We start from the raw sequence: 10,177 nt of genomic DNA, 5'->3' as shown, positions 1-10,177 counted from the left end.
AACTGGGGAGGATGAATTTCTATAAAATGAGATATAGAAGGCTCCCAGTGGATAACAGTGTCAGTAGGAATTCTCTTTAAGCCATGCTAATTTGAGATATGTAATAGGTTTGTGAGAATAGATACCAAGCAGGTAATGGATATAAGAGGCTATAGGTAATGAAAAAAAGACCTTGACTGGAAATAAATATATAGGAATTATTAACACATAGATAGTATTTAAAGGCATGAAACTGAAAGAAATCACCAGAGAAGGCCAAAGACTAAGCATCAGAGCTCACTACCAATAGGCTCAGAGACCAAACAAACAAAGGAAATTGAGAAGTATCCAATGTAACTTGATGAACATCAATGAACAGTAGTACTCTGGAAGCCAAGTAAAGAAAGTATATCAAGGTGAAATGCCAGCAAAGATCAAGTAAATAAATACTATGACCATTGAAATCAGCAATATGCAAGTCATTCATGAACTAGAAAGGAGAAGCTGGGGTGGGTTTAATTCAGAGTAGTATTAAGAGACAATAAGGAGAGACAAACTGAAGAGTTTTGTACAAAAAAAGTGAAATAAATGGGTATTGGCTGGTGGAGGAAATAACACCACATTTGTATAATGGTGTGAATGAGACAGTGTACTATGTTGAATGGCATCCCTCCCTCAAAAATTCATGTCAACACAGAACACATGAATGTGACATTATTTGGAAATAGGCTCTTTGCAAATGCAATTAAGTTAGAATGAGCCCTAATTCAACACCTGCTGTCCTTACAAGAAGTTTGGACACAGGATGCCTGGGTGGCTCAGTGGGTTAAGCCGCTGCTTTCGTCTCAGGTCATGATCTCAGGGTCCTGGGATGGAGTCCCGCATCAGGCTCTCTGCTCAGCAGGTAGCCTGCTTCCCTCTCTCTCCCTCTCTGCCTGCCTCTCTCTCTGTCTACTTGTGATCTCTCTCTGTCAAATAAATAAATAAAATCTTTAAAAAAAAAAAGAAGAAGAAGTTTGGACACACACACAAATAGGTGAGAAGGCCATATGAAGATGGAGATAAAGACTGGAGTGTATCTACAAGACAAGGAATGCCAAGGATTGTAGGAAACCACCAGAAGCTAGAAAAGTCATCAAATATTTCCCTTCCTAGAGCCTTCTAAAAGAGCACGACCCTATTGATACCTTGATTTCAGATGTCTAACCTCCAAAATTTAGAATGAGTTTCTGTTGTATAATTCTGTTACAGTAGCCATAAAAAATATAAAAATATAATAGAGAGATTAAAGATTGTAATGAATGAGAAAATTGGTTGTGGAGAGGAATGAGAATATCTCATGTGGTAAAAGGCAGGAAGTAGTATGTGGGTATAGATTCTGGTGAGTAGATTTGGTGGTAAAGATAATTTTAATTTTTTTTAATTAAAAAAAAGGACCTTAAAAACCTACATTGTAGACCATAAAATACATTGAAAATCACTGATCTAGATTAGCCTTCACATTTTTTTTTTTTTTTTTTTTTTTTTTTTTTAAGGGGGGGGGGGGGGGGAGGGCAAGCACAGGCAGACAGAATGGCAGGCAGAGGCAGAGGGAGAAGCAGGCTCCCTGCTGAGCAAGGAGCCCGATGTGGGACTCGATCCCAGGACGCTGGGATCATGACCTGAGCTGAAGGCAGCTGCTTAACCAACTGAGCCACCCAGGCGTCCCAGCCTTCACATTTTAATATAGAAAATCAAATAGTGGCATCTGACTGCTATTTTTCACCTAGGTATACCATGTCCTTTCTCAAGTGCCTGCCTTTGCTCTCTCTTATTTTGAATGCCCTTACTTTACATATTCACCTATATATTCCAAACCCAATAGAGTATTCACTTCATCAACATTTCCAGGTCCCCTCCTGCTATAAATACTTATAAATAATTTCTATTACTCATTTTTTAAAATTTGCTTAGAAAACTTCTCACCATTCTTTGTGAACACACATATTTCAATCACTTTTCAAGTTTTTTTGAGACTAAAAACCATATCTTAAAAATCCTGAATCTCCCAGAGCCTCCAACAAAATATTTTGTACATAGGTTACATAATAGAATTTTGGTCAGGGTAATATCAGAAGACATCATGACCAATTCCTTTTATCAACCTATGAGGAAATTTACCCCTATACTCTTAAACAAATGGACTAATGTATTTTTATTTAGGCTAAAATGGAGTGATATTTTTATTATACAGTGTTGTCTTCAGCATTTTCTAAACTGTTCTTTGATAAGAATAGAATTTGTATGGTGTTTGTTTTAAACAAATTTGAAATCATATTTCAGTAAAATAAAATAGTCCATAATTGATGTGAAAATGAAACATTCCAACCACTTAAACAATTGGGTCAACTATTTTTCTTGGTCTTCTCTTCCATTTGGCTCCCTAATTTGCAAAATTCATCTCTGTTTATTATCACCTGCATGTCACAGTTAGTAGAAAAGAAAACAAGTTTGGGGTGAATTTAAAATCTGTCATTTGCTTATTTCCTGAAATCTTTGGCCAGATGTTAGGTAGGGATGTGAGCATTAATGACTACAGTAAGATCAGAGATTGAGAATTTCATTCATCCAAATTCTATTTCTCATTTCCAAGGGTAACTGAAAGTTGAATGAATCATGAAATGACGTTGTCCCATCGGTATATCTAAAATGGTTCCAGTGGATGACAGAGTTAATATTCCGAAGCCATATCTATGTGCAACTCCAGAATTGACTACTTTACGTTAAAATGTCCTTTCTGGATCTTTTGAGGACTGAGTTTGAAACATTTGACAGGATCTATCATTTATTCAACTTGGGATGGTCATTAAAGTGACTAAAAAATAATAGATTATTGAAAAATATCAACGGAAAATTGTAAAATAGAAATGACCAAAGAGTTATGTATTCTTCTATTTTTAAAGGATTGAAAAATCTTTTAAATATTTCTTGCATTTTAACCTAATACACATTGTTTTTATGTCTCCAAATTGCAAAGACTTGTACAAATATTCAGTTAATCCGAGTACAAATGAGACTCAAAAATAAACAAAACAATTAAAACACTTAAATTTAAAGCAAATTTGCTGGGGCACCTGGGTGGCTCAGTTGTTAAGCATCTGCCTTCAGCTCAGGTCATGAGCCCTGTGGCGGGCTCTCTGCTCAGTGGGAAGACTGCTTCTCCCTCTCCTTCTGCCTGCCTCTCTGCCTACTTGTGATCTCTCTCTCTTTAAAATCTTTTAAAAAAATTAAAAAATAAAACAAATTTGCCTAAATTTCATTAATTTCTGATACCCTCTACAGTATTTGGGAAGGAAATCTGAGTTTTTCATAGTAAACATAAACTGTTGATTATTAAATTATTTTATGGTATTGTTTTTCCAATCTATTTTTTTTAAGATTTATTTATTTATTTGACACAGAGAGAGAGATCACAAATAGGCAGAGAGGCAGGCAGAGAGAAAGAGGGAAGCAGGTTCCCTCTGAGCAGAGAGCCTGATGTAGGATTCAATCCCAGGACCCTGAGATCATGACCCGAGCTGAAGGCAAAGGCTTAAATCACTGAGCCACCCAAGTGCCCCTCTAATCTAATTACGATGACATTTCAAGGTTCCTTGTAAAATGGTTCTAGAAGTGTTTCTTTATTTGATCTTCACAATACTGACATTGTGAATTAGGGCATTTATTATTGTTGCTGTTATTATCATTCTTATTTTAAAGATGAGAAATATTTAGCTCATTTAGTGTTTTATAAAGGCAAAGCATGAACTTGAAGTGCATAACTCAAAACACTATGTTTTTCTACTACTCTTAGTTAACTTGGTCAGTGATTAACTAAGTATTCTTAGACTTGTGTTCTAATTCTGGTTCAGTCAAAAATTAGGAGCCTGACTGAAGAAATTTTTGCAAAATGCTGCAGGTGAGAACACATTCTATCTTTTATAGAACATACCAAAATCTTTTCTCATCTCAAATTGAATGTTTTTTACATCATGGGATGCCTGGGTGACTCAGCCGTTTAAGTGTCCAACTCTTGATTTTGGCTCAGGTCATGATCACAGGGTCCTGGGATCAAGCCCCACACTGGGCTCTGTACTCAGGAGGGATTCTGCTTAGAATCCCTCTCCCTCTGCCTCCGTCCTTTACCTCCCCCTCCCTGCCCTGCCCCTCCCCATGCCCTGCCGATATGTGTGCATGCTCTCTCTCTAAAATAAATAAATAAATCTTTTTTTAAAAAGAAGAATGTTCTGTACATCTTCACATTTATAATTGCATATATGGCTACATGTATATATGATTATACCAAATATTTAGAGATAGGGTTGCAATTCCAGGTTGAATAAAAATAAACATAGTTCTTTATGAATTCTCAAACTTTTGAAGCATTAATTGGTATTCTGAATTTCAAACCTCAGTTAAATTTTGCAATATTTATTTAATTACATATAAATGGGGATCCATTTTGTCAAGAAAGTTTATTGGTATTTAGTGGAAAAAGTAATTTCCTGAATATATTTTGGAAAAAGCAGATATATTTGTTATTATTATTATTTTTAAGTACTATCTTTTTAAGCTCATGTTGGGCTTCTTGTTGGAGTCCTGTGAACTCACAACCCAAGACCTGAGCTGAGATCAAGAGTCAGATGCTTAACTGACTGAGCCGCCCAGGCACCCCTAATATATTTGTAGTTTAAAACATCTAATAATAAATGTATAAATCTGTTTTTCAGATTGACATTAATTTTATTGTTTTCCTTGGGGGAAGGACAGAAGATATCACAGCACAAGAAATTATTCCTGAATTTTACTCCATATATTTTTAGTCAAAAAATTAAAGAACTTGAAAATTTTCTGAAAAGCTGATTAAATAAGGGATCATTTTGGATATCACTATGGCCTCTGAATAACAAGTGTTAACTGAAAGAATATGGCTGAGGGCAAACATTATTCATTAATTATTTTTATTCCCTTGATTATGTTATAAATAAAACGATATGAGCCAGAAATACATCATTTTAGATATCAACTTATCCTCCTACTTGTCTGATCTTAGAATGGTGGTTTAGCGTGGTAGAGCTTAGACATCAGTAAAATGGGATTTTAGTAGTCATATTGCAAGCTATCTAGAAATATTAAACATAACTTATGTAAACTAGATTATGAATTCTTTGGTTGCCTGAACCACTGCTGTATCATATGTACTGGTACTTCAGCTCCTCTAACAGTGTAGCTGTTTCTGAGTTGTTAGGAGAACTGAAAAGTCAGAAGGAGACACTGAGTCAATCCAGAATTTAGTAATGGAAAAAAAAATCTCTTCTATCCCTATAGCTAGAAGTGTAAGGAAAACAAATAATGTTACCAGAGGTTAAGAGCAGGGATTACTGGCTGCATCTTTACTCATGAAGGGCAGGCCTGCCTGGAGACTGGTGCAATTACATATATATAAAATTTTATATATATATATATATATGACTATGATGTATAAAAATTATGCATTCATATATGTATCTATCCATATAAATATTTGACTACATACATACATATATATCTAAGTGCATATATATTACATATGTACATATATGTCCATAAATAATTATATATTGTACAATTGTCTTTTTATATATTGCATACAAATATATATATATAAATGTATTGTTTATATATAATTTAAAATATGTTCATAATATATAATATATACATATACTGCATATATACTATAATATGTGCAATAATAATGTATAGAAATATACAAATATATATTCTGTATTTATATTTATATATTATATGTATATTTTATAGAGATGGTTAAGTTTATTAACTTATACCTCTGGAAGGGTTATACAAGATGATTTAATTTTTTATTTCAGTTTTATTTTTTAGGTGAAAAACAGTGAGAGACTCCAGGGCTAGAAACTTGCCCCACTCAAAAGGCACTTTGACCACATCAATTGCAGGGTCATAGAGAAGTCCTATTTTTAATTTCTTGAGGAATCTCCACACTGTTCGTCAAAGAGGCTGCACCAACTTGCATTCCCACCAACAGTGTAAGAGGGTTCCCCTTTCTCCACATCCCCTCCAACACATGTTGTTTCCTTGCTAATTTTGGCCATTCTAACTGGTGTAAGGTGATATCTCAATGTGGTTTTAATTTGAATCTCCCTGATGGCTAGTGATGATGAACATTTTTTCATGTGTCGGATAGCCATTTGTATGTCTCCATTGGAGAAATGTCTGTTCATATCTTCTGCCCATTTTTTGATATGATTGTCTGTTTTGTGTGTGTGGAGTTTGAGGAGTTCTTTATAGATCCTGGATATCAACCTTTTGTCTGTACTGTCATTTGCAAATATCCTCTCCCATTCCATGGGTTGCCTCTTTTCGTGACTGTTTCCTTTGCTGTGCAGAAGCTTTTGATTTTGATACACTATGGAGTATTATGCCTCCATCAGAGAGGACGAATACCCAACTTTTGTAGCAACATGGACAGGACTGGAAGAGATTATGCTGAGTGAAATAAGTCAAGCAGAGGGAGTCAATTATCATATGGTTCCACTTATTTGTGGAACATAACAAATAGCATGGAGGACATGGGGAGTTAGAGAGGAGAAGGGAATTGGGGGAAATTGGAAGGGGAGGCGAACCATGAGAGACTATGGACTCTGAAAAACAATCCGAGGGTTTTGAAGGGGCAGGGGGTGGGAGGTCGTGGTACCAGATGGTGGGTATTATAGAGGGCATGGATTGCATGGAGCACTGGGGGTGGTGCAAAAATAATGAATACTGTTATGCTGAAAATAAATAAAAAATAAATTTAAAAAAAGAAAGAAAGAAAAAACAGAAGAGTAAAAAAAAAAAGGCACTTTGATTGTATCAATGTTGATACTGAGAAAGAGAAAAGGTATTGTGTTATTTTTTAATGCTCTTTAGGTGTGGAAATAACTGGTCCTCCATGGCAATCCTAGTTTGTGTTTTAGCCACATTTCTGTTCAAGAAATTAATTTTTATATTCCATGTATTATGTGTTTATTGAGTTTACTGTACTTATTCATTGTGCCAGGGGCATTAGAAACTTTTTTTTTTCTCCAGAAAATTCCTCTATTTGTAGAGCCAGTCTCATCACCTTGAATGCTACCTACTAATCCAGTTTACCATCATGTCTTCCCTGAACCATTTCAGCAGTTTTCTCACTAGCTGCCTGTTCCCATTCATGTACCAATTCACTTTAATCTAGGCTCCATAGCAAGCTGCTTTATCCATTTAAATGTAGATCAAATTGTTTCTAAAGTCAGAATCTCCCAATGTCTTAGATATTAAAATAAAAGCTAAGACTCTCACCCTGGCCTACAAGTCTCTTCATGACTTTTCTATCTCCCACCCCTGCTCTGTCTTTGAGCACCTATCCTTTCACTCACACTAGGGCTCACCATAGCCCAGCCACAGTGCTGCCTTGCTGGTTCTCAAACACGCCAACCAAGTCTTCGCCTCAAGGCCTTTGCTCTTTCAATTCCCTCATGCTGAGATGTTTCCTCTGTGTATAAAGTAATCATTTGCTTTTTCACTTCCTTTAGGTCCCTTCTCAAATGAGATCTTGTCAGAATAAGTCCTGATCATACCTTTCTATACTCCATTGTCTTGCTAGCTTTCTTCTCCTATCCTCAAATTCATGAACATTTCCCTCTGTCATCCTCATTCAGTTATTGAGTCCATTTAAGTTTTTATTTAATCTCTCAGTTGTAATATTCCCACTGCTTTTTCTTTTTATTATCTTTCCAGTTGTTGAGAGTTTTTATCTTCCCACTTATTTCAAGAGGATCACCCTTAACTTTATGAAGCGTACCTATAATATCTGCTTTAAATTCTTCAATAATTCCAACACCTGTATCAATTCAGGGTTGGTGCATATTTTTGTATTTTCTCTTGAAGATTCAGAGTTCCAGATTCTTCACATGCCAAGCAATTTGGGATTATATCCTAGGTACTTTGATATTTTGATGATCAAGACTAAGTGTTGCTTAAATCTTTAGGAAATTATGTGTTTTGTTTGTGTTTTGTTTTGTTTTAACAGGAAATTCACCTGGTTAATTTCATCAAAACAGATTTTTCCATTTTCACAAATTTCAATCTATTTTTCTGGGCAGCATTTCCAAAATCAGTTCCATTTTTCAAACTCTTTGTAGTATTCTTCCCATATATCTTATGTGCATACGATCCTGGTCACCAGTTTGGAACTTGGATAGTGATGTACTCTATAGCAGGTTCTTAAGTCTCTGGTATACTATTCAGGGTCAGACCCACAGAGTTGTACCTTGCTAAGGTATTGATTTCCATACTCTGCCACACAGTTCCTTCTACCAGTAATATGCGTAGAGCCAAGCTGCAGGAGAGAAGGTGGGTGGCACAGGGATAGGGAGATATTTAGCCCGCTCTGTGGGAACCACAGATCCACTGGTCAGATAAAATTGTTTATCATACTCAGAGTGTCAGATGTCAAGAGCTGCTTATTATATTATTGCATATCCAGCTGTCACCATAGCTCTGGTATTTTCTGGGAGCTTGTCTGGGAGCGAAAGAAAAAAAGAAAAACCAATTGCTATATTTCACACTTTTTCTGACCCATAACACTATTTCATACTTTTTGGTCCAGAAGGAGAGGGCTTAAGATCTCTTTCAGTGTACACTTGGTGTACACAATGTGTTTGTTTTTCTTGTTGTTGTTGTTGTGTATTTTTTTAGAATTTTATTTTTTTATTTGACAGAGGATGAGAGAAAGCACAAGTAGGGGGAGTGGGAGAAGGAGAAGCAGGCTCTGCACTGAGCAGGGAGCCTAATGCTGGGCTCGATCCCAGAACCCGGGGATCATGACCTAAGCTGAAGGCAGATGCTTAACTGACTGAGCCACCCAGGTGCAATACACAAAGCATTTCAATCTGCCTTTGAGTTAATGCGCGCAATAGCAGAGGAAAAGAAAATCTGCACCAGTTTTGTTGGACTTTAAATCTGTCTCTTCTCTAATCCATCTGCTCTTTACTTTTCAGAATTATCATAAAGCTGCTCCAAGCATTGTGCCCAGGAGTTAGAGTTGCTTTCAGTGGGAGAGACAGGGGAGAACTGGCCTACACTAATAATCCCTGAAATTGGAAATATCCGTCCCCTATTAGTATTTATTTTATTTATTATTAGCATTAGTATTTAATAAAATTTCCTTCTTTGTGATTTTATTTAGAAACAATGTTGAACTTATAATGGCTAAACATACATTTTTTAAAACAGTCAGCTAAAACCTCCATATGCACAATTAGCAAATCAATATGTGCTATCAGTGACTAATCCACAGATTGGGAGTAAATTTTGCTTTGGGAAATTCCTGTTAACAGTTTGACCATTTGACTATGTTCAGTCAATGAAGACAAACTTTTGGCTCCTTTGTACTCTTTTGTGGGTGTGTGGGTGGCTCAGTAGGTTAAGTATCTGCCCTTTGGTTCAGGTCTTGATCCTGGGTTCCTGGGAGGAGGGAGCCCGCATCTGGCTCCCCTGCTCCAGTAGGGAGTCTGCTCCACTCTCTTCCTCTGACTCTCCCTACTGCATGTGTTCTCTCTCCCTCTCTCTGTCAAATAAATAAAAACTTAAAAAAAAAAAAAAGAAAAAAGAACAACTCCTTTGGACCTTTGGAAACATAAAATGCCAAGCCTCCAAAAGAAAAGGGAAAAAAAGTAGTACAGGGACACTTAAACATGATTAACCAACCCTTCAAATAACTCAATTGTTTTTTCTCTTTTTTCACATTTGGGATATGTGGTAAATAACAAATGAATAATTAAATCTTAGAGATGTATTTGAAAATCAATACTTTTTAGGCCCTATCTTTGGGTCAATAGGAACCAAAGCCAATATCCTGTACTCCTCTATAATTTCATCTCCATTCTTATGCAACGAGATTTGATACTTAAAAAGATAAGCCTGAAGCATTGCAGTTCCTGAATTATCACAGATTCAATTATCTTCAGACTCATGAACTTGCTAAGGTGGGCAAAAAGACTAATACATTTGAGAAGGATTTTAAAATAACAAGGATTGACCCGAAATGATTGGGGAGTTAATTTTTAGTTTTCATGGACTTTTATTAACCATATTAACTGAATTTTTAAAGCATTACTGGTAATCAAGATTTTCCCTACAGATA

The sequence above is a fragment of the Mustela nigripes genome, chromosome 5 (genome assembly GCF_022355385.1).
Source record: "Mustela nigripes isolate SB6536 chromosome 5, MUSNIG.SB6536, whole genome shotgun sequence".
In the NCBI taxonomy this organism is placed as follows: Eukaryota; Metazoa; Chordata; class Mammalia; order Carnivora; family Mustelidae; genus Mustela; species Mustela nigripes.
The sequence above is the reverse complement of the archived record's forward strand: the minus strand, read 5'-3'. Positions refer to the sequence as shown.